General features: G+C 46.5%; 1 protein-coding gene and 1 long non-coding RNA gene across 3 annotated transcripts in view; both read right to left on the bottom strand.

Annotated features, from left to right (window-relative positions):
- Sufu (SUFU negative regulator of hedgehog signaling) overlaps nucleotides 1–25,944 on the bottom strand; it is a 97,876-nt gene that overhangs the window by 67,590 nt on the left and 4,342 nt on the right. The window lies entirely within an intron of this gene.
- LOC134484078 (uncharacterized) lies at nucleotides 755–25,944 on the bottom strand. Its single transcript, XR_010061427.1, has 2 exons — nucleotides 13,283–25,944; nucleotides 755–13,249 (listed from the first exon to the last, which is right to left on the bottom strand). It is a non-coding gene; the product is annotated as an uncharacterized LOC134484078 (long non-coding RNA).

Here is a 25,944-nt window from a genome sequence, read left to right as displayed (position 1 = left end):
TCATCTTGGGCCAAGGAAAATACATGATTTCTAACCACAAAAGCTTGAGAAGCAGACTTAAGGAGCATATGTTATAGACTATCCATGGTGCAGAGAGAGAAGTCACTGAATCATTTGCACCCACACCACATCTCTTCCCTGAAGAGAACTACGTGCACACACATGTGTGACTGTGCATTCATGCACACACACATGTGCATACCATCTGTCTCCACATAGGGAGGTTTCTAAGCCAGCTCTGTGGTGGGCAGGCCAGCTCTTACTTGGCTGAGGAGGAACAGACCCAGCCAGATGGTCTCCACCTGCGTTTGATTACCACCCACTAGGCTGGCTGGACACAACCTCAAACTCTGAAACACAAGTCTGGAATGACCCAGCCTTAGGATAAACACATGACCTGGGCCTGTCAGATTTCTTTTTCAGAGCAGGCTGTCCAGGCAATAACAGCCAAGCAACAAGACCATTCAGTGTTTAGAGTTCTCTGCAGGGGCTTGGCTTGGTCTGGACCACTTCACACAAAGGCTTCTCTGCCAAAGTGGGTGTGTCTGATCAGAGAATGGAGTCACTCCAATGGGACAGCTGTCTCTCGTGTCTTCTAGGATGAAATATGTGAGCAGAGGCATGTTCACACTCACACTCGCACACACGTGCCCCCTCACCAACTTGCATATGCTCATGTACCCACATTTACAAAAATTAAGTTTATAAACTAAAAGAGTAATTTAATGTTAATTAATTCAAGGAAATATTTGGAGGGGTTATGTGTCAATGTTTATAAAGTCTAACGTAGTGCACCACAGTGTCTTAGGGCCCCATAGACACTCAGCAGACTCAGCCAGAGCAACCTCTAGTCCTGGATGTGGGAGTGTCCTATAGGCATAAGATTTCTTCACATGTGTGAGTGCATGTGTATAGGGATGGAAGGGACCACATGCCCTTGCACAAATGGGACTATTGAAAAGCAACCTGCAGGAGCAGTTTCTCTCCTTTCACATGGACCCAGGCCGTCAGGCTCTCAGATGGTCTCTTACCATTGAGCCTCCAACCAGTCCTATTGAAAATCCTTTTATGCCTCATTTTTATTATATCTTCTTTATGATTTATTTATTTTCAGAAACGGTGACACTAAACATCCGATATTAACATGCTATATAGGCTTGTAGCCAAAGAGTGACAGGCTATGCCATATGGCTGTGCCGTCAGGTTATACCATATAGATTTGTAAGAAGACGCCATGATGTTCATAAAACAACAGCAGGGCCCAGTGATACACTTGTTAGAATGTACCCCCATGAACCAGTGTATGAGGGTGCATGCCTCACAAGCATGTGATAAAACGCTCAACCTTACTCAAAATGAGAGGCATAGATGGGAGCAAACTCACACCTGTCCCTCCCTCAGATTAGCCGGCATTAGCAGGTAATTGCTACACTTTGTTGGTGAGGTTACAGCAAAGAGGAGTTCTCACAGGGTGAGAGCACAATTAGTACAGTTATTAAGGAGGGGCATTTAGCACCTTAACAAAGATACATACATGTTCACTACCTCCAAAAATTGTACCTTCAAACTACTACAAACTCCCTAAAAGCTCATTTATGTATCTGCAGCTATAAGAAAGAATGTAGAGGGGCTGGGGATTTAGCTCAGTGGTAGAGCGCTTACCTAGGAAGCGCAAGGCCCTGGGTTCGGTCCCCAGCTCCGAAAAAAAGAACCAAAAAAAAAAAAAAGAAAGAATGTAGAAAGCAGGGACTCAGAAGTTGAAGGTCAATCTTTTTTTTTTTTTTTTTTTTTAGATTTATTTATTTCATGTATATAAGTACACTGTCACTGTCCTCAGACACACCAGAAGAGGGCATCAGATCCCATTACAGATGGTTGTGAGCCACCATGTGGTTGCTGGGGTTTGAACTCAGGACCCTGGAAGAGCAGTCAGTGCTCTTAACCGCTGAGCCATCTCTCCAGCACTACCACCCCCCCTTTTTTAAAAAAAGATTTACTTTAATTATGGATATGTGTATGTCTGTGTGCACGAGCGCAAATGACCATGGGAAGAGAGGTGTCAGATCCCCCTTGAGACAGAGTTACAGGCAGTCATAAACCACACCAGTGTGGGTGCTTGGAACCAAACAAGAATCTGCTGGAAGAACAGCAAATACACCTAACCATGGAGCCACCCTGCGTCTTAAGAGCTGTATGCACACACACGAGTGTACAAGGAGGCGAGAGGCACTAATCTCCTGGGGCTGACACCACAGACAGCTCGCTAGGAGGTGCTCACAAAGCAGCAGACTTAAGCACGCATGGAGCCCCCATTCCCTGAAGCTGAGTCTGACCTTAGCAAGTGGGAGGCCGCCCAGGCCTCCTGAGAAACTGTCTCAAGACACAACACCACACCACCTCGCCTGCACGGTAAGCCAGCAAGACCAGCAGCACACCAACAGTCAGGACTAATTGGACCCAGTAGATGCTTAAAAACAAAAACCTTAAAGGGATGGGACAGGAAAGGGACAGGGGTGTGCTGGGGAGCCTGGGGCATGGAGGAAAGGTGCTGAAGGTAGGTATGATCAGGAAACAGTGTTTACATGTGTGAAACTATTATTATTGTGGAATTAATAAAGTATATTTTCTTTTTTTTTTTAATTCACTTTACATCCCAATCACTGCCCCCTCCCCATCCTCTCCACACACAGTCCCTCCCTTCAGCCTCTCTCCCATCTTCCTCTGAGAGGGTGGAGCCCCTCTCTTCTACCCCTCCCACCCTGGCACATCAAGTCTCTGCATGGTTAGGTGCATCCTCTCCCACTGAAGCTAGCTTAGACAAGGTAGCCCAGGTAGGGAATGTATTCCAGACAGGCAACAGCTTTAGGGACAGGACCCACATGAAGACCAAGCTGCACATCTGCTACATATGTGAGGGAGGCCTTGCTCCAGCCTGTGTGTGTTCTTTGGTTGGTGGTTCAGTCTCTGAGAACACCAAGGGTCCTTCTTTCTTTCTTTCTTTTTCTTTTCTTTCTTTCTTTTTCTTTTTTTTTCAGAGCTGGGACCGAACTCAGGGACTTAAGCGCTCTACCACTGAGCTAAATCCCTAATCCCCCTTCTTTCTTTCTTCAATAGTGGGTCTGGAGAGATGGCTCAGTTAGTTAAGAGCACAGGCTACTCTTCCAGAGGATCTGGGTTTGATTCCCAGCAACCACATGGGGATTCACAATCATCTGTAGTTTCATTTCCAGGAGATCTGTTGTCCTTTTTCCCAACCTCTGAGGGCACTAGGCACACATATGCATTCATGTAGGCAAAACAAACATTAAGAAATATCAATGATAAACAAGTCTAATTTAAAAATTAAAAATAATAGTGCTTGTGCTTTGTCCAACTAGTGAACAAAGGCATGAACAATAAGTAAAAACGTGAATCCTTTTGCAGCTCCGAACCCAGTATGAGTCTTGACACACAAGACACTCAACGTGATGATGGTATTGATAATGAGGTCAGCTCTATAAAGAGCTTATAATTTAAAAAAAAAAATCCAAACAAAACCAAACTGATGCAACATTGTTATGTGGAAAAAAGCAAACAACACTATTCATTTATGTGAAGCCACACAGGAAGGATAACCTGGAAAGAAGACGAGATGCCTACCAGGGCAGTGTGACTCAGATGGCAAGGGCTAGAGCAACAGTATTTTGTGTTGGTTGGTTTGTTTACTTTTCCTGTAGTTATAACTGCAGTCACTCTAGTATCTTCCCATAGTCAAAGCAAGCAATTAGTGACTCTCACTGTCTCAAATGAGCCCAAACCACCATGAAGACAGTCAACTAAGTAAGCTTTGGATACAATTTATTGGCCATGTATTTCCAGGGGAAAGAGAACAGAAAGCAAAGGGTAAACTCTAGGGAGCTGGTTTATTGTTACATTAGTTAGTATAGGTTAGTAATCCTCAAACTACCCAAGTGTTAATATAGTGAGGGTAATGAGAGTCAGATTCCTCTGTCAGAAAAGATAAACACTGGTAGTCAAAACCATGATTTAAAAAGCTGGACAAGTGAGCTGGAGAGATGGCTCAGTGGTTAAGAGCACTGTCTGTTCTTCCAGAGGTCTTGAGTTCAATTCCCAGCAACCACATGGTGGCTCACAACCATCTGTAATGGGATCTTCTGGTGTGTTTGAAGGCAACTACAGTGTTATATATAATAAATAAATAAATAAATCTTTCTAAAAAAAAAAAGCTGGGGGGAAGGGGAAAGAAAAAGATGGGGGTTGGGGATTTAGCTCAGTGGTAGAGCGCTTGCCTAGCAAGCGCAAGGCCCTGGGTTTGGTCCCCAGCTCCGGAAAAAAGAAAAAGAAAAAGAAAAAAAAAGCTAGAGAGATGGCTCAGTAGTGAAGAGTACTTCTTATTCTTTCCCAGGACACAGATTCAGTCCCCAGCAAGCACACGGTGGCTTACAACCATCTGTAACTCCAGTTCCAGTGGAACTCCTCTGACCTTTGCAGGCACCATGCATACACAAAGTACATTTACATAAATGAATGCAAAACATCCATACACATAATTTTTTTAAATATAAAAAGAAAAAGGGGTGGGCTGGTGAGATGGCCAGGCAATTAGCAACACGTGCGCGCTATACACTCACGAGGCTGTGGCTCAGAGCATCCACACAACAAGCCCTAAGGACAAACCTCTTGAGGAATAGTTTTGGAAGGGAAGCATCCTATCAAATCCATAGTATAGAGAGACTTTGTCTAGGAAAAGAAAAAAAAAAAAACTTCTAGAAAGCTACTTAATTCACGCAAAATACACAGAGTCAAATGCTTCGAACAACACCTGAACACAGCAAGGAAAGCCAAGTACTGGCTATCACTCACAGTAGCAGTACTGGCTATCATTCACAGTAGCAGTACTGGCGATCATTCACAGTAGCAGCACTGGCTATCACTCACAGTAGCAGCACTGGCTATCACTCACAGTAGCAGTGACTAGTTCTGGGGACTCACCATAAGGGAACTATCTTAGAAAAAAGCCTTTGGCATAAACATATTCAGCAGTATTTATAAAACAAAACAAAAAATTAGAAAAACTCCCGCTGTTCTATAAGTAGGGGCTTATATAAGGTCTGGTGCTTCATTAGGACACCGCCATGACTAAAGGCCAGAGACAGCAGGAAGCTGACTGCTGTGAGCACTGAGAAGCAAAGGGCTCTCTGTGCCTCCACCAGAGGAGGAGGAGCCAGGCCCCACAGTAGAACCTCTACTGTTAACATCAGGTGAAATGTAAATGGTGCCTCATCAAGTCAAATGGTCATGAAGTTGGGACTTTCATGGATGGCTGGTGGCAATGCAGCTGCTATAGAAAACATGATGGTTGTTTTCAAAAAATGAGAGAGAATTACTGCAATGAGCCAGGAATCCTATCTCTCGGTAGCTACACAAAAGCCTGAAAATAGGTCTTGAAGAGCCTTGTTGACAGCAGCATCCCTCACCACAGTGCTGAAGGGGTCACAAACAGCACAGGAACCGGAGAGCCTACTGCCAGGTGAGGAGGTAGGAAGGGCAGACAGGAAACAGTCGACTGGTATCTGTCCTTCGAAAAGGAAAAGCAGGCACCGTGCACATCCTTAAATTCCCAGCCCTTGGGAGGTGGAAGCGGGAGTCAGACGACCCTGGGCCACACTGTCATCTTTGTGGCCAGCCTGTGTTGTATGAAACTCTGTCTCAAACACAAGCACGCACACACACACAGATCCTCACCCACATGACATGGATGAATCTTGAAGACATCACACTAAGTGAAATACACCTGACACTGGGAGCAACCACCTGCATCAACTTAGGCAGCTGCAGTCAGAGTCACACAGAAAGTAGAACCCGGCTTTCTAGGTGTTTGGAGACATGAAGAATGGGAAACTATCATTTTGAAAGGGTCTAGTTTCAACTGGGAAAATTAAAAAGTTCCAGAAACTGAAAGTAGTAATGGCCGTACACTAATGTAAAACTTAATTTCACTAAACTATACCTAAACATGCTGGCAATGGTGATTTTCATATCATGAATATTTTACCATAAATGAATGGGCATTAAAAACAACCATGAAGCAAGGCAAGCATACACACCTTTAATCCCAGCACTTGGGGGGTGGGGGAAACAGCACAAAGACAGGCAGATTCCTGGATTTCAGACCAGGCTGGTCTGCAAAGGGAGTTCCAGGACAGACTGGACTACACAGAACAAAACCTTGTCTCAGAAAACAAAACAAAATAAAACAACAACAAAAACCATGATGCAAAAACCAACAAATTTATCAAAAATGCCTGTAGCTGGCTGTAATGTGTCACCTCACTGTTAGCTACTAAGAAGCTGATGCAGGAAGACACCTCTCAAAGAGATGGACTCACTCGCACTAAATAGATAAATACAGAAATGTAATATCAAATTAAACAGCTCAACAGCTGCTGGACATGATGGTGTAAACCTTTAATCCCAGCGCAGAGGCAGAGGCAGAGGCAGAGGGGCAGAGGGGCAGAGGGGCAGAGAGGGGCAGAGAGGGGCAGAGAGGGGCAGAGAGGGGCAGAGAGGGGCAGAGAGGGGCAGAGAGGGGCAGAGAGGGGCAGAGAGGGGCAGAGAGGGGCAGAGAGGGGCAGAGAGGGGCAGAGAGGGGCAGAGAGAGGCAGAGAGAGGCAGAGAGAGGCAGAGAGGGGCAGAGAGGGGCAGAGAGAGGCAGAGAGGCAGAGAGAGGCAGAGAGGCAGAGAGGCAGAGAGGCAGAGGCAGAGGCAGAGGCAGAGGCAGAGGCAGAGGCAGAGGCAGGTGGATCTCTGTGAGTTTCAGGCTAGCCTTGTCTACAAAGTGAGTTCCAGGACAGCTGAGGTAGAATGGCAAGTCTGCCAGTAGCAAGAAAGAAGCTGGACAGTGAGGACATCACCCAACAGTCTCCCTGTCAACTTGCTTAGCCCAGGGATGCCGCAGGGTGGACTCTAAAGCCACCCAACTCCAGGATCCCAGTGCGAGACTGGATAAGAAACAGCACAAGCCCAGGCTGGGAGGACCAATGAACTGACACCAGCTCCACTCTACCACCTTCTTGTGGCCCTCGGGCAAATGCCATGTGTCCCAGGTTCCTCCTCCACACACAGATAAGGGCATTCTCCACGCAGTGATAGACTTTCAACCTCAGGCAGAGAACACCTTCGGCCTATCTTAGAGCCAGCTGGAAGTCACCTGTCCCCACTGTCTCTCACCTCAGGTGTGTGAGGAACTCTGAGGCTCTGTAGACACAGTCCTTCAAGAACCACTGGCCAGTTTCTACTTGTGTCTAATTTCCTGGCTGTGGATCCCTCCCAGAGCCCTCAAACTTGGCCTGAGACTCATTGATTACTACTGTTCTCTGACATCAGCACAATGGTGGAATTCCGTAAATAATTACTGAATAAGCAGAGGGGACATTCTCATCGTGAACTACTCAGAATTACTGATAACATCATTAGCCAATTGGAAAGTGTTGGTGACATCAGTATTATTATACTGGGTAGTAAAACAGCAATAAAATAAAATAAAATAAAGAACCTGAAAAATTTTAAGATATGTTTATATGGCAATATTCTTCCAGAATTAAGACTTCTTTAAAACTCTGAGTTATATTAAACCACTTTCTATAACCTTTATAAAAAGAGATGGGAGCTGGTATGGTGTCATGAACTTATAATTCTAGCATTTAGGGAAGTAAAGGCAGGAAGATCAGGAGCTTCAAGGTTACCTTCAGCTAGCAAATTCAAGGACAGCCTGGGCTATGTGAGACCCTGTCTCAAAAAAACAAAAAGTTAAAAAGGGAAGTGGGATGGCAAAGAGGGGTTAGGTAGGAAAAAAAGAAAACCCATCATCCTAGGGCCAGAGGCTGAGACTGCAGATTGTCCTGGGCTCAGTTCCTAGCAAGGTGGAGAAAGAACTGAGGTGGGATCACAGAGAGCATGCTCGCTCTAGAGCTAAGAGAGAGCTAACAGCAAGTGTCACATGCTCACTTTCTGTTACACCCTGTCCAATCTGATTCATGGCATCCATCTGCCTCACTGGGGTAGCCCTTTCCTGAGACATCTTGCTAGAAGCCAAGGACCACATTCCCACAGCATTCCTCGGGTTTAAAAACAGTAGCTCCCAGGACAGATTTGGCTAAGAATCCAGGCAGACAAACCCTCCTGCTCTCAATACTTTAGCAGCTTAACTCTGCTCTGGGCTTCAGTGAACAAAGAGCTTCCCAGCCAAGACATGGAATTTAAGAAAAATAAAGGCCAGGAGCAGCAGAGCCTTCCTGGAGAGCAGTGGGGGCTCAATCAACTGCCCCCCATTCCCCATGGGAGGTCTGCTAGGGCTTGTTCCCTCTAGTTCCAGCCACCTCCAGAGGACAGGCAGTCAGACCCAGGGAAATCCCAAGCCACTGAGCAAGCTATTAAGAACTCTAACATGAAGCCAGGTATGGTTGTGCATGCATGCCTTTAGGCCCAGCACTTGGGAGGCAGAGGCAGGAGGATCTCTGAGTTCTAGGCCAGCTACCCTGGTCTACAGAGTTCCAGACAGGTAGGACTACACAGAGAAACTCTGTCTCAAAAAACAAAACAAAACAAAACAAAACAAAAACCCCAATAAACAAACACACAAGCAAACAAATAAAGAAAAAAGAAAATTGAAAAAAAAATAAAGATAACAGAACCCCAACAGCTACCATTCCTCATTCTGGCTTAAGTCAACAACCTCACAAAACCTTTAAAAAAAGAAGGCGAGCCGGGCCGATGATGGTTAAGTCACAGTCTGATTCGGGAAGCGCGCCTCTCTCACACAGGTGTATAGCTCAAGGCTTGCTGAGGTCTGCCCAGGGGCCTTTTGTCCACCCACTGCCTCCCAAGACTTTGAGCAGCCAGGTGCCTCCAGACACCTGAAGCAGGTAATTCAAGACACAATCTTCTTAGCATCTCAGCTCCCCCAGGGCAAGGCTGTTCTGTGTGTGTGTGTGTGTGTGTGTGTGTGTGTGTGTGTGTGTGTGTGTGTGTGTATGCATGGGGCAGGTACATCATGTCAAGGTTGAGCATGTGCATGATGACACGCCCATGGTTTCAGAGATGACCAGACCTTGATATCAAACAACAAACGAGCAATATCCAAGTGTCATGAGCTTTCTTCTTACTGTCAAAGCTAGGTCCAAGTACCTTTCTGATGCTACCCTGGGGCCACTCTTGCAGCCATCAGTCACCTCATCTCTGCAACCCTCACACTAGGGCAGAGCCCTGCCTCCAGGAAAGTTTCCCTATATACCTGTGTTCCCTATGTCTGTCACCCATGAATTCACTGCCAGTCCTTTTTCAAAATCAAACTTAATTTTAATTAACTTTTTTAGACTTTAATATTTTCTATGTGTGTATGTATGTACACACACCATGTTTGTATCTGGTACTGGGGGTCAGTGGAAGGAAGGCACTGGATCCTCGGGAACTGGGTTATGAATGGTTGTCCTGACTGTCACATTCTTTTGGAAGCTTTTATTTTTATTTTATGTATACAGGGGTGTTTTGCCTGCATGTATGTATGTGTACCATGTGTTTGCCTAGGTACCCAAAGAGGCCAGAAGAGGGCAATAGATCCTCTTGAGCTGGAGTCCCAGGAGGTTTTTAGCTACCACTGATTGGGTGGTAGGAACCAGACCCAAGTGTTCTTAACCCCTGAGCCATCTCTCCAGTGCTAACAGTCACATTTCTCTTCTCACACTGCCTGCAGACTGCATGCTCATCCTGTCCCACCCTGACCTTCCTTCTGTACCTAAAAGGCCTCAGGGTCCCTCCTGCTTCAACTGTCACATAGTTGGATGGCCAGGGCTCTAAGCACCTTACCTCCAGGGAGCACCCACTGCAGAACAGTCTGATCAGTGTCCCTAGAGTTGTACAACATGACCGTCTTGGCTCAAGGCCTCATACAAACCAATTCAAAACTTCATACAAACCAATACTGGTCACTGTGAAATGAACCCTCTCCCTCTCTGCTCACTTTATAATATCTAGTACTCTCTAATACTCCATCCCCAACTCAATATTCAGCCTGGCACCTGGACTCTTTAAAACTATAAATACATTTTCATTTGTCTTCCCGTAAGAATTTAAGACTCAGGGAAGCAGAAACCCTGCCTGTCTTATACTCCAGGGCACTCCTGCACTGAGCAGAACACAGACCTCTCAATAATGGGCCTGGGAATTTGAGGAACAAAATGAAGAGCTTCCCAATACTGTGTACAGCACTCAGTCCTTCACTCAAGCCAAGTTAGACTTGATCCACATCACACACCACTCCCAGAGAAAGGCTTGACATGATCCCCAGAATGGGGACCTGAATGGAAGAAATGCCTTCACCTGGGCTCAGAGCCAGGCATCATGCTGAGGCATTCTCCTTCCCTCTGGAGCTAAGAGCCGGACCCATGGAGTGAAAACTGTCTCCAACTGACTCATTTAGCACATACTAGAGTCATCAGGGAAACACCAATGTATAAAGTATGTTTATATATGTGCATTTGGATCTCTGTGAGTTCAACCCAGCCTGGTCTATACAGTGAGACCCAGTCTCAAAGGAAAGAAAGAAAGAAAGAAAGAAAGAAAGAAAGAAAGAAAGAAAGAAGAGAGAGAGAGAGAGAGAGAGAGAGAGAGAGAGAGAGAGAGAAGAAAGACAGGCAGGCAGGCAGACAGGCAGAAAGACAGAAAGGGAAGGTTAAGGAAAAAAGAAAGGTGGGATGGAGGAGGGAGGGGAGGAGGGAGGGGAGGAGAAGAGAGAGAAGAAAGGAAAGAGGCAGTTAGAGAAGGCCTTACTACTTGAGAAGACCTAAGGAGTGCAGGAGTCAGGGGTGAGACTGTCGTAGGCAGAGCACTCCAGGTTTGCCCAGGCAAGTGCAAAGGCCTTTAGATAGAGGAGAGAGCAGGGAGCAGAGTGAGGAAGGGCAAGAGTGGCAGAGGAAGAGGAAGAGGTGCTGGACCATAACGACTACGGATGCCCATGGCTTTTCCTCAAGTGCAACAGGCTGGTTCTGAGCAGAGACATAACTACAAGACATGCTATGGATGCTGTCCCTGGTCAAAGACCTAGCCCAAAACTCACAGGCCCACATCACCAACATTTCTAGAAATTTCTACCTCCAAAGGCCCAGCTGCTGCCTTCTTCTGGTCTCTTCTCTATGTAAAAGCCCTGGTTACAAGAATGAAGTGTTCAGACAAGGGAGGGGATCCGGCATCTGCAACCTGATCTTGGAGATGCTGGAGCAGGAAGGAGACAGAGTTTGAGCACGTTGTGATGTCGCCTGTCAACTTTCACTAATTTTCTCTGTCTAGGAGCTAAGCCTTCAGAGGTGCATAGGAGTCCTATCTGCAGCTAGCAGAAGTGGAGCCAGCCAGCTAGACGGACCTGAACCCAGAGGCAGACCCCCTTCTCCAGAAGTCGTATACCTCACAGCTGTGAGCCCTGAGCTCTGACCTCACGCCCTGGAAGGCAGGGCTCCCAGCAGCACTGGGTATCACATGAAAGTCAGCTCTGGAGATCACGAACAGCCCTTTGATTTGAGTGGTCTTTCTGAGGCTGGTTCTATGAGCAGGTTTGTGACCCCTAAAGAAGGGGACTAGGAAAAGAAGGACCTTTGAGGGTTACATTAGAAGTCTAGAGACTAGAGCACTCCACTTTCTAGGAAGCCGCTATGAACCCAAGTCCTCACTGTCAAATGGCCAACTGGCCTCACCTCCAATATAGGCTGACCACATTTCTAAGCCTCTGGATTCCTTCTCCACAAGGCCTAAGGCATGAACTCTACAAGAAGAGATAGTCAGGCACCATGAGGACCGAAGGCTCTGAAGTGGTATCAAGCCCACCTCCTATAAAGAGACTTGCCATGGCAGGCGGTGAAGTGCAGGATTGGGTGTCGTTTATTACCACAAACCTCAGGCCCAGAGCCTGCCCAGCAGTGGCGCCCTATACAGTGAAGAAATGCCGGTCCTCCAAAGACATCTCAAGATTCATGCTGGGTAGAAATCCGCTGGGCCTAGCAACCCATCACCTGCAGACCTGTGTCAGAAAGATCATTCTTTCTTCTAAGCCGAACACCAAGCCTCCCGTCGCTTGACTTCTGTGTACCATAGAAAACTAACGAGCCTGGCCTAGAATGCAGCCTATTTATCTCAGCAGCTAGACTTACCCACCATGGCATTTGTGTGTACTCTGTGAATACTCTGTGTATTCTGGACACAAGGATCCCGAGAGAAAGCTCAGCGGTTAGGAGCACTTGCTGCTCTTGCAGACGATCAGGGTCAGTTTCTAGTGCCCACATCAGGCTCACAACAGCCTGTAACTCCATCTTTTGGCCTCTTGGGCACCCAGAGTCACTACAAGAACACACATACATGCAAATAAACACATTTATAAATTTTTTATTTAAATATAGGCTACAAATTTGTGATCCTTGTGACTCTGCTTCCCAAGTGCTGGGATTACAGTCACATACTACCATGTTCAGCCTAAGACTGACCTTTTAAAGGGAAAAATGACATGATCAACATATCATTGCTACAACCAAGCATGAAAGTACATTTATGATTTTGTTTAAACATTCTAGGAGCAAACAGACCATGCGTGTAATACTAGCACTTGGAGGCCAATGCATGAGGATTTCTAAACGTCAAGGATAGCCTGGGTGTACTTGTCATAATTCTCTAGAAGACAGAGAGAGAGAGAGAGAGAGAGAGAGAGAGAGAGAGAGAGAGAGAGAGAGAGAGAGAGAGAGAGGTTTATTAGAGTAGTTTTAATAATCCAGCTAGTCCAACAATGGCTATCTACCAACAGAAAGTCCAAGAATCCAGTAGTTGTTCAGTCCAAGAGGCTGGATGTCTTAGCTGGTCTTCAGTTTACTCCGGAATCGTAAAGAAGTAAGCTTTAGTGGCTGGAGAGATGGCTGCTCTTCCAGAGGACCTGGGTTCAGTTCCCAGTACCCACATGGTAGTTCATAGCTGTCTATAACCACAGTTCCAGGGGATCCCAACACTCTCACACAGACATACATGCAGGTAAAACACAAAAGCACATAAAATAGGTAATTTTTAAATAAAGACTATAAAACATTAAAAAAGAAGATAAGAAGGGTCTCCATCTTCTTCATCACATTCCAGGATGGAGTGGACTCTCCAGTGAGAGTGAGAGGAAGTGGGCAAAGAGCAAAGCTTCTCTCCCCAAGTCCTTCATACGGGCTCCCACCTCACCAGACCCAGACTAAAGGCGGCTTCCCACCTCACCAGACCCAGACTAAAGGCGGGCTTCCCACCTCACCAGACCCAGACTAAAGGCGGCTTCCCACCTCACCAGACCCAGACTAAAGGCGGGCTTCCCACCTCACTAGACCCAGACTAAAGGCGGCTTCCCACCTCACCAGACCCAGACTAAAGGCGGGCTTCCCACCTCACTAGACCCAGACTAAAGGCAGGCTTCCCACCTCACTAGACCCAGACTAAAGGCAGGCTTCCCACCTCACTAGACCCAGACTAAAGGCGGGCTTCCCACCTCACTAGACCCAGACTAAAGGCAGGCTTCCCACTTCGAATGATTTAACTAGAAAAAAAAATCCCTCACAAGTGCACTCCAGATGTAGTCACTTGGCAACCAAGAACAACCATCACACTAGGGTATATAACCAAGGCCTTGTCTTAAAACAAAAGTAAATAATAATAATAACAATAACACTCAGGCAAGGTGGTTCAAATCCTAAGGCCATCTCATGGACAGGAAGGCAGGAAGATCTGGAATTCATGGACAGCCATAGCTACACAGCAAGCTGAGGCCTGGGCTACAGTTTAAAAGATGTCAGTATTAACTGAAAAGTGAGCAAGGGCTCAGCGAGTACGATGTTCTCTGGACTCTGTGCCTAGAGTGGGCAAGATGAACACAGGCAAGGTGACAGGGCAATGAACGAACAGCAGATGCTTTCTTCACAGGCAAATGTGAGTTCTCAGGCTGTAGCAGCGGGCAGGCGGCAAGGTGAGGTTGGCAACAGTCAGCCAAGGGGCGGAGAGGCAAGGTGAGGTTGGCAACAGTCAGCCAAGGGGCGGAGAGGCCGTGGAAGAAGTTAGGTCTCCACACAGACTCACGTGGAGCTGGGGCAGCAGTCACTCCCAACTGTTTTCGGGTCAGAATAAAGGATCACAAACAAAGGTAGGAGGGTTATGGGTCCTCCCTCCAGTTTCCAACTCTGAGAACAATAAAGGGCGGGACAGGAAAAGGCCAGGCCCGGCAAGTTGTAGATTTTGTCTTTTTTGTAATGGTTCAACTGAGACAGAGAGAGTCTAAGATGGGTTGAGACTTCAACAGAGCAGGCCAGTCACTTCTCATGGACGGCAACTCGTTAGGCTCCAAGAGACAAAGGAAAATATGCCAGAAAACACAAGACCAACTTGTGGATTTGTGAAGTGAGAGGAGTATATAGAGACAAAGTGGGCCTAAGAAGAGGGGAGAGGGACAAAGACAAATGTAAAAGTCTGTCATGCTAAGGTGTGCAGGCGGAAGAGATGCTCAGTACCGTATTTCACACTGAGGTGTGCAGACGGAATGTATTTCATTAGAGAATTGCAAGTTAAAACAATACTGTGTAGATTATCCCCCACCCACTAAAGAGGCTAAAACACCATCAACAATGAGTGCTAGTGAGGATATAAAACAGAGGCTCTCGGTCACTGCTGGCTGGGATGCAAAATGATGCAGTCGCTTTGGAAGACAGTTTGGCAGTTTTTCACAAAGCTAAACGTAATTTTAGCATATAACCCAGAATGCACATCCCTACTCCCCAAACAAACTGAAAACCTATATTCACACAAAAGCCTTTATAAGAACCAGTGTTCATATCAGCTTTGTTCAAATCACCAAAACCTAAAAACAAGATGTCCTTAAGAAATAGACATCTTTAACTCCAGCACTGTGGAGGCAGAGGCAGGCCAGGCAGATCTGTGAGTTCAAGGTCAGTCAAAGCTTCATAGTGAGACAGACAGACAGACAAGTGAGATAGCTCAGCAATCGGCAAAGATACTGAACAGAACTGGTGACCCAAGTTCAATCCCAAGAAGCTGCACGCTCCAGTTTGCTCTCCTCGCTGTGATAACCATCATTAAGACCAAAAGCAACGCAGCTCGGGGTAAAGGGAAGTCAGGGTAGGAACTCAGGTGGGACCGGAAGGCAGGAACTGAAGTGAGGCCATGGTCATGAAGGCCCCTCCTGGCTTAGTTTGGCTTAGTGGCTACGCACTCTGATTCCATCTAGACGGCATTTTCAGAAATGAAAAGCTACAGAGACAAAAGTTCAGTGGTTGCCAGGGGCTAGAGGGAGGGACAACTACATGGAGCCAGGAAACATCTAGAGACAGTCAAACTACTGTGTGTGGGTAGACAGGGCACGGGTTTTCCAAACCCAAGTAACTGTACAGTCCAGAGTGAACTTCTGAGAATTCTGCCATGTTGAACTTTAATTACTAATAAGTTATCAGTAATGTAACACACCACACACAGGAGTTGATCATAGAACTCTTCTTTGATGGAGGCCAGCCTTGAACTCATCCTCCTGAGTTCTGGGACTACAGGTATACACCATCATGCCACATGAGTCTGCTCAATCTGTCACAAGCCTAACACTAGTCTAAAAGAACAAGTCTAACCAGGCACAGTGGTTCATCTATTTAATCTCAGCACCCAGGGAGCAGAGACAGGCTGATCTCTATGAGTTCAACGTTATCCAGGGTACACAATGAGACCCTATTTAAAAAAAAAAGAATTAAGGTAGGGGCTGGAGTGGAGAGTACTAGCTGCTGCTCTAGAGAACCAGGTTTGATTCCCAGTCCCATGACAGATCACAACCATCTCCAACTCCATTGCCAGGGGGTCCTACATCCTCATTCCAGTCTCATTTGGCATACGTTCTCCCCACCCCACTGCACCCACCCCTGCCACACAAACACACACACACACACACACACACACACACACACACACACACACACACACACAAATAAATAAGAATCTCAAAGTAAAGCATCCACGTATGTGTGTGTACATATGTGCACATATGTGCCTATGTGCATGTGTGAGCGTGTGTCCGTGTGTACATGTTATAACTGAATATAAAAACAGAAGAAAAAGATCTGGGTATCCACATGTCTTTGGGGGTGTAATGAGGAAGGGGCACATTATATAACCTAGGTACCCCTAGAACTCTCTGTGCAGTGCAGGTTGGCTTCAAACTTACGATCCTCCTAAGACAGCCTCCCAAGTGCTGGATTAGAGGAATGGCCATACCTGGTTGAAGGGACTCTAGCTGACTCTAGCATGGCGAACATGGCTCTGGCAGGCCTTGTCCTCCCCTACTCCCTCTGCCTTGCTAAAGAACATTAGATGACATTCCTGAATCTAGCCACCAAGGCCTATCTCCTTATTTGGCCAGCCTATCCCCTCTCTATCCGAGACAGTCCTTTGGGTCAGCTCCCCTCCCAGAGTCCCCAACAAATATCCCTTTCTTTGTTCTCTTTCCCTTCATCATCCTCTCCTCTCCTGGTTTTGTCTCTTACTCCCTGTGTCTCCCTGGGGCAAATAAATCCTTTGTGTAGAAAACTTGGTCTTGGGGTTCTGAGTTGATACCCTTTCCTTTCAGTTGTTGGTTTAGATTCATTTATTTATATTTTATGAGTATGAATGTTTGGTTTGTATGTATGTACGTGTGTCACATGCATGTTTAGCACCTGCAGAGGCCAGAAAATGGGTTGGATCTCCCGGAACTGGAGTTACAGATGGTTGTGAACTGCCGTATAAGTACTGGGAACTGAACCCAGGATCCTCTGTAAGAACAGCAAGTCCTCTTAACCAATGAGCCATCTCTCTGGTCCATTTTGTTTTGTTTTATTTTGTTTTGATTTAAAGTTGAGATTTTACTGGATATAGTGGCTTATCTGTGATCCTTCCACTCTAGAGGCAGGAGGATTGCTGGGGGCTCCAGGGCAGCCTGGCCCTTTCCCACCAAAACTAGAGTCTGAGTTACCCAGGCAAGCTCCAGGTCTGCTAAGCACATACTCTACAAACTCACACATCCTCCTGCCTCAGCATGTGCCACCATGCCCACTTCCACATATTTATAAATCATCTCAGACTAGCTATGCCTTAGCCACCTTGGAAAGTGCACCTCCTAGCTACAGGAAACCTCAGAAAGATACCCCAAAATCCTGGCCAAGACATGCTGTGGGCTTGTGGAATAGTGGACATAGATATTCCTGACCACACAAGAAGTATAACCATGTTAATTTGCCAACTAAGCCAGTAACAAATGATGTCACCACTGTGCATTACAGAGTTGTAGACTTCCCTGGTAACTCTGAAAATACACAATAAGGTTATAGAAGCCATGACTCAAGAGATGACCCAAGATCCTATAACCACTGTCCAGCTGTCACCAGTGTCCAACTGGTCCCTGGCCTGATCCCAGCAAGACTTTCCTCTGTACAGAGTGACTTCAACCTCCGGCTTGACAATTCCCTAACAGGCACATCCTGGTTAACTTTACTCAGTCGTGATCATACCACTAGTTCAGGATACCTCTGAATTTAAGTACATCTCTTTATTTATTTTGATGGTATCTTTTTCACTCTAGAAGTAAGTTGGTTATCATTCTGAGCCTCCAGAGTGGTGCTACACAGGTGGCAGTGTCTACACTCATGGGACACAGCCCTATCCTACCACTGCTCTTGCATTAAAAAAAATGGAGCCAAATGCTTCTTGTAACAAGGGTCGACCAGGGTACAGCACAGTTTGAAAACCACTGCTTCACTCAACAGGGAGTAGTTAGGTTGAGGGCACAGCTTCCCATTCTGTTATCCATCCTCCAAGCTTACACAGACTTGGAATCAGAGTGCTTTCTTTGCTACCTAGAAGCTTCCTTATTCATGGGGTCTCTGAGATAGGAGCTCAGCTCCCCTTTAAGGGCAGACCACAGTAGAACATAATTTTTTATTAGTAGTATTACATGTGTATGTGGAGGTCAGAGGACAACTTCTCAGAGTTAGTTTTCTCCCTTCACCGTTTCATAGGTTTCAGGACTCAAACTCAGGTTATCAGGAGTTATAGGTGGTGATATTGTAAGGCACTGGAGATGGATACTAGGAAATGAACTTGGGTCCTCTGCAGTGTCTTAACAACTGAACTCTCTTCAGCCCCCAGTGCTGTGAATTTAGCATTTTATTTATGTGTATGTATGTATTTCTGTGACTGTATTCCCTGAATGTGTGTGTGCTCATGGAGGCCAGAGGAGGGTGTTGGATCTCCTGGAGCTAGAGTTGTGGGCAGCTCACAGCTGCCCAGTGTGAGTTCTAGGAACCAAACTCAGGTGCTCTGGAAAAACAGCAAGAGCTCTTAACTGCTGAGTCATCTCTCCAGGTCCTGATGTAGTGAATTTTAAAGATGGTTCGATACTGCTCTGCTGGTGTGTGTGCTGCACACCAGCAGGTCTCTAGGCCTGAGAGGTCTCTAGGTCTGAGAGGTCTCTAGGCCTGAGAGGTCTCTAGGTCTGAGAGGCCTCTAGGTCTCTTGGTCCCAAGCTGCAGTTATTTAAAGGGTAAGGAGATCATTCATCAGGACTCACCTTCATCCATCTTACCTCAGGGACACAGATCAAAGCTGAGACACAGAAACAGAAGATGCAACTTATGGGGACAGTTCAGAGACAGGACACAGGAAGGAACTCGGGGGTCAGTGTTTCAGAAGAGGAACGTTGGACAAGGAAGGTGCTGGCAAACTCAGGTAACGCAGGAAGTAGGAAGGCAGGTAATCACTATATTAAAGGCAGGCTCGGAATGTACTTGTTTGGTAAAATGCATGTCTATCATGCACAAACATGGGTTTGATTCCCAACACTGCGCACACATAGTGTGGAGCTGAAGATGTAGCTCAGTTGGTTAAGTGTTAGCCTAGCATCCATGAAGCCCTGGGTTTGATCCCAGAATCCCATAAACCAGGCCTGGTTCAGGGAGTGCCTATAATCTGGCACCTGGGAGGAAGAGGCAGGAGGATTAGGGGTTCTAGATTATCCTCAGCTATACAGTTTTCATTCTGAGACAACATGAAATCCTGTCTCAGAAAAAAAAAAATTAGATAAACAGATAAGTTGTAGAGATGGCACAGTGGGTAAAGTGGTTGCTATGCAACCATGAGAACTTGAGATCATATCCTCATCACCCATGGAAATGTTGAACACAGTCATACAGGCTTGCAGGCCCAATGTGGTGGGTAAGGAAGCAACAGGTAGGTTCTGAGGGCTTAATGGCTAGCCAGTGCAGTTGAAATAGCAAGCTCAGGGTTCAGTGAGCATCCTGGCTAGTTCTTATGCTAACTTCACACAAGTTATAGTCATCTGAGAGGAGGAGACCTCACCTGAGAAAACGTCTCCACAGGATCTGGGGAAGGCAGGCCCATGGGACATTGTCTTAGTGATTGATGTGCTGCGGGTGGAACCACCTGTGAGGAGCCATAAGGAATAAGGCAGGAAGCAGCATCCACCATGGCCTCTGCATCAGCTCCTGCCTCAGGTTCCTGCCCTGCTTGGATCCCTGCCCCTAACCTCTGAGTGTGATGAGAGCATAAGCCCTTCCTTCCGTCCCCGAGACGCCTTTGGCCACTTTGGTGCTTCATCACAGCAATAGGAACCCTAACTAAGACAGTGAGAGCTTGTCTCAAAGAACTAAGGTGGAAAATGACAGAGAAAGATAACCAGAGGCCACACATGCACTCAGACTCAGAACCCCACACCACTTTTCTGGTGGACAGGGAATACCTCCGAGGTCTAGGAGCCTGGGGTTTTAGAGGCTTGCCTAGTATACTCAAAGTCCTGGGTCTGACTCCCAGCACTACAGCGACTACAAAAATAAGAGGTCTATGAGCTGCTGAGACAGCTCAGCAAGTTAAGATGCTTGCTGCCAAGCCTGACTAACTCAGTTTGGTCCTGGGAATCCACATGTCGGAGAAAGAACCAATTCATGAAAGCTGTCCTCTAACATGTGCACAGGGGCATATGTATCTGTGACATCCCCAAATGTAAATTTAAAAAAAAAAAGTAAAAATGTAAAAAAAAAAAAAAGGTCCAGGCCCCCTCCTTGAACTCTGCCCCTGTTCACCTTCCACTCTTCTCAGGTGGTCTGAATCCCCGCCCTGGCAGACACTGTCCCAGTTTCACAGTCACTCTGAAACTAAACACCTCTGAGATAAAAGCAAAGGGACCAGGTTTCAGAGAGGCCTGCCTTCTGCTGAGCCAGCAGAGCACTTCCTTCCTTCAGCCGGCTACTTCAGCTGTGCTATACATCAACTGGTCTTGTAAGGCACACCAGGGAGGGCAGCAAGCTCGGATCCACTGGGAGGGAAGGCCAAGACATGTACACACAGCAAAGGCAGAATTTCTACTGAAGAGCCCGGCATAGAAAGGGGCATGTTACAGAACTCCTTTAAGGCAAGTTTCGAGAAAGGAAAGTTAGCCTTTCTAAACTGCAGGAGATTGAGTCCACACTAATTAACAAGTGGCCGAGTTAATCTGTGGCCAGTGTTTCAATAAATAACTCGTGTGGTGCAGTGTCCAGTGAAGAAGAACAGGAAAGGAGAGAAGGCTCTCAGTCAAGGCAGCTACAGGAAGCCCTCCATGTGCAACTCCAGCCTCAAGTAGGACCAGAACAACCCCACATCCACTTGAATATGCCATGTCTGTCAACCAGTCTCATCTGGAGGGCACAGCGTAGCTCTCCCCTAGTGGTGAAGTGTGGTCCTATGGGTAGGGCCAACATTTGCAGCAATTCCACATGAAGCCAGTCTTTGGAACCAGTCCAGTAATTCTACAGATGACTGCCTCACAGAATCGCACCAGGAAGTCGGCCTTGGTTCATGAACACACTCTACAGCTAGGTAGCTTCAAAGGCCTTTCTCTGGCCTCTGGAACTTTTTGTCCAGGGAGGGCTTCTAGAGGTCCCAGGAGCCACAGAAATGCTCAGAGAAAGGCACTGAAGGCTCGTCCACAGCCTCACACATTTCTCCACTCCATGCATACGTGCCTGGCCACAAAGGAAAAGGCCAGCGCTGCAGGCTTCTAACCAGCGCTTGGCAGCTGAGGCCCAGATGTCTGACAGATCCCAGGTGTGGGCCTAGGAAAGAGCAGTCTCTTCTACTGAAGGCATTTGTGGGTAGCCTTTCTAGAAAATCCTCATGCTCGCCCATTATTGCTCCAAGGGAGAATCTACGTCATCTTTCAACCTCAGAAACAGCCTCTTCACAACCTTTTGGGCTAGGGGTGTGGTTCATTTGGTCGTGTCTGCCTAGACTCACAGAGCCAGGGTTCTCTAGCCCCTGCATGTAAGCCTTGCTATGGTAGCATCCAGCTGCAACCCCATAGGGCCATACAGCGGGACAGGCAGGAGGAGCTGAGGTCCAAGGTCATCCTCAGAAACACAACAAGTTCAAGTCTGGAGTATATGAGACCCTGTTTCAAAAAACTAAGACGAGGGCCAGACAGAGGCCTCGGCCAGTTGAGAGCACTAGCTGCTCTTCCAAAGGATGCAGGTTTGAGTCCCAGCACCCACATGGAAGCCCCAACCATCTGTAACTGAGGTTCCAGGGACTCTGAGGCCTGCCCTTTTCTGGCCTCCAGCTAGACAAACCAGTGGTGCACATACATGCTGGCAAAACACCATACACATAAAATAAAACCAGATAAGAGCAAAAATAAAGGGGCTGGGGATGTAGCTCAGCGGTAGAGCGCTTGCCTAGCAAGCACAAGGTACTGGGTTCGGTCCCCAGCTCCGAAAAAAAAGAAAATGAAAAAAAAAAAAAGAGCAAAAATAAAGCAAACAAAAGAAAAGGACTTTTGGTACGCTCACAGAAATGGGGGCGAGCCTGAGGTTAAGCAGGGCCATAGAGAGCAGAAGGGCAAAACGGGGAGAAGCTGATCAATGGAAACTAAGCTCAAGAAACACTGGGGTGCAACTGAATCATGGCTGTCTAGAAATAACAAGAGTGCACGGCACTTCTCAGAAAGCTAAAAGAAAGGATATAGGGTGTTTTGACCATAAAAGATTAATAAGCATGTGAAATGGAGCTGTGTAAGCACTACATGGTTTATATGTGTCAAAACCATGAACTCCCATGACATAGTTTTTATGTTTTTAGACTCAAAGTGTAGCTCAGTGGTAGGAAATGCACCCAGCATGGGGCAGGGGGCTGAGTACAATTCTCAGCATCCAAATCTGTGTGTGTGTGTGTGTGTGTGTGTAAATAAAAATATATAGGGGTTGGGGATTTAGCTCAGTGGTAGAGCGCTTGCCTAGGAAGCGCAAGGCCCTGGGTTCGGTCCCCAGCTCCGAAAAAAAGAACAACAACAACAACAACAACAACAACAACAACAACAAAAAAAAAAAATATATATATATATATATCCCACATTTCACTTTGTTTTTAGTTTGTGCATGTGTGTGGTATTGTGCATGTACGTGTCATGTCAGTGTACACATGTGTGGCATCTCCCCTACTGTTCTTCACTTTAATTTTTTGAAACAGGCTTTCTCATTGGGTCTGGGGCACACCATTTGGAAAGATGGACTAGTCAGTGAGCTCCAGGCATTTCCCTGTCTCCACTTGCCTCCTGTTAAGATTATAGATGCGCACCACCATGCCCAGCTTTTCCTGTGGAAGCTGGGGGAGCCAAACTCAGCTCCTCACGCTTGAATGGCAAGCAGTTTGGCGCAAACAATGGTTCTCATCCTGTTTCCGCTAGTGAATGGGAGGCAGGGAGAAACCATGGGTGAAAATGGCCGTACAATCAATTGTATGTCACCAAAGGATTACCAAAGGGGGCTCCTCCTCTCCTCCTGTCCCTGAGCAAGAAGAAATGTCTGTCTCTATTCTCAACAAGCTATGAGGAAGAAAGAAAGATGCTAGGAGGAGACACAGTAGGAACAAAAATAAAAATAGCACAACACCATGGAGAGGAATGGGGTCACCAGACTGGCTTTTACTTCACCACCTGGATAGCCAACATTGCTGAGCTATACTTAAGAGGTAACGAGAAGTCCTCGTGGTGGGGAGCGGACCTGGGGAGATGGTTCAATGCTTAAGAGTGCTTGCTGCTGTCTGAGAAAAGCACAGCTCAGTTCCCACCACCCACATCAGATGGCTCACAACTGCCTGCAATGCCAGCTCTAGGGGATCCAACTGCCTCTTCTAGCCTCCACATGTGCATGTGTGCATACACGAACATGCACACACACATGCACACACACACACACACACACACAGAATTTTTTTTTAATTTTTTTTTTTGGAAAAAGGGTCTCTCTATAGCTCTGGCTGTCCTGGAACTAATTATATAGACCAGGCTGGCCTCCTGGATACTGGAAATAAAGGTGTGTGCCACTACATGTTACACATTTTCTCAATTATTTATTAATTAACCTGGGAGGGCCCAGCATTTTGTGGGTGGTACGACCTTGGTCTGGTGGAGCAGGTGCTATAAGAGAGCAGGCTGAACAAGTCCTAAGGAGCAAGCACTCCTCCATGGCCTCTGCATCAGTTCCTGCCTGGTTTTGAGTTCCTGTTTGACTTCTCTCAAATCCTGCTTTGGATTCAGGATATATAAGCGGAATAACCCTTTCCTCTCCAAGTGCTTTTGGTCATGGTGTTTCATTACATAGTAACCCTGGCTGAGACAGTGTATGAGGAGGAATGTGCACATTTTACTATGTCATGAGTATGGAGGTCAGAGGGCAACTGTGGAGCTGGTTCTCTCCTTCCCCCTGGGTTCCGGGGAATAAACTCAGGTCATTATCAGGGTTGGAGCAGGTGCCTTTACCTACAAGACCATTGCACTGTCACCGAGTTGTCTGGAGCACTTCCTGCTCTTCCAGAGAAACTGAGGTAGGTTCCCAGCACCCTGATCAGATGGTTCACAACCACCGGAACTCCAGCTCCAGAGGATGTGGGTCAGCCTTGATTACAATGAGTTCTAGGTCAGTGTTAGCCACAGAGTGAGGTCTGTCTCTAAAACCCAATAGAAAAAAGCACACAGCACAGTCTCTTTCCTTCCTCATCTGTTTTCATCATTCTATCTCCACTGTAAATACCGTACAGCAAGGTCCTCACTCAGGCAAGACTAAGTCTATTCCCAAGGTTTCTGCTAACCCATTTGGAAGGCTGTGAAGGCAGACATAGACACTACCTCCCATGTGTGCTAGGGAAGAGAGGCAGCCTGGCCTCTGAACCTAACAAAAGAGAAAAAGCTAGCCTGGGCCTGTGGGTAAAGAGAGTTGGGATGGATGGTCTAAGAGTTCAACCTCTGGACTCAGTCTAATGCAAATTTCAGTCCCTTTATTATCTAGATGTAGGGCTTAAGTAACTCAGTTTCCTCATCGATAAGACAGCAGCAGCAAGAGAACCCAGTGACAAGGGAGACCTCTTACACTATCCTTCTTCTTTCTGGGTGATATACTTGGCTTAGGCCAGTTGAAAAAGTAGCAAGGCTCAGCCAGGTGACGGTGTCACAGGCCTTTAATCCCAGGCAGATCTCTGTGAATTCGAGGCCAGCCTGGTCTACAGAGTAAATTCCAGAAAACAGAGCTCTACACAGAAACACAGAAACAAAAAAGTAGCAAGGCCCCTCTTGTCCTGACTCTGTAAGACTCTGTAGAGGCTGTCTTTGGAGATGGTAACATGTTCATGCAAGTGATCATAACTTTCCTCCCAGTTTGTTGTAGTTCTTCATATCTTCTATGTTGCTGTGTTAAATACTTTCATGTGGTGATTCCAGGCATGTCGTGGTTACATACTAAGGACTTGTCTCAAAAGACCTGAAGACTGTAGACTGCTTTAGCTGAAGACGGAGCTCCACGATACGGCATTCACCTACTGTGCCTGAGGACCTGGGTGTGATCCTGAAGGAGTCTCCCCTATGGAGCCAGACTGTCTACATCTAAACCCTGGCTCTGAATCAACCACCCAGTCAATCAATCAATCAATCTTGGCCCTCACACCACTGAGAAAAGATTTATGTTATAGAGGCTCTTTATGTTTTCTCATTTCTAAGTGGAGTGAATAGTATTACCTAGTAGTTTTACAGTGTTGTGCTGAAATTAAATTCATTAGTGACACAGATGTATAAATGGCTACAAGAGTCCCTGGTGCCTAATCACTGATTTAAAAAATGTTGTTAGCTTTTATAATTAGCCTAATTGTAATTTTGGAGGACTAAATACTAAGTTAATTATATTTCACTTGGTATCAAAATATGTTATGGGAATTAAAACATGTATTAGTTGATTATAAAGAGAAATTAGAGTAAGAAAAAAATTTTAATTTTCTATTATTTTGTGTGTGCAGGTATCTTGGCTGCATGTATGTCTATTGCTTATGTGTCTACTGCCTACAGAGGCCAGAAGAGGACCCTGGATCTGCTGGAACTAGAGTTAAAAGACAGTTGTGAGCTACCCCGTGGGTGCCCTGGGTCCTCTGTATGAGCAGCCATGGCTAAACTATCTCTGTCCCTGAAAGGGGTAGGATTTCAGAAGGCACAGGGCAGAGAATAGCAGCCTGGGGCTAAACACGTGAAGCAGGCAACCCAAGCACCGATGAATGCAAACTTGGCAGCACAGATCTGCAACCCCTGCCACTGGGGAGAGAGGATGGAGAGTTCAAGACCAGCTTAAGCAATTCTACAAGCCGCCCCTCCACCACAAATTCAAGACCAGCTTGGCCTACATAGCCAATTCTGGGCTAGCCAACACAGGCAGAAGGTGGAAACAGAGAGGTGACATGGAAAAGTGTTACTCCCACAGAACCAACATTATCACACATATTCAATGAAACGTCAGAAACAGGCTTAGGGTTAAGGAAAGACAGGTGGCACAC

The sequence above is a fragment of the Rattus norvegicus genome, chromosome 1, assembly GCF_036323735.1.
Source record: "Rattus norvegicus strain BN/NHsdMcwi chromosome 1, GRCr8, whole genome shotgun sequence".
NCBI classification, from domain to species: Eukaryota; Metazoa; Chordata; class Mammalia; order Rodentia; family Muridae; genus Rattus; species Rattus norvegicus.
The sequence above is the reverse complement of the archived record's forward strand: the minus strand, read 5'-3'. Positions and strand labels throughout refer to the sequence as shown.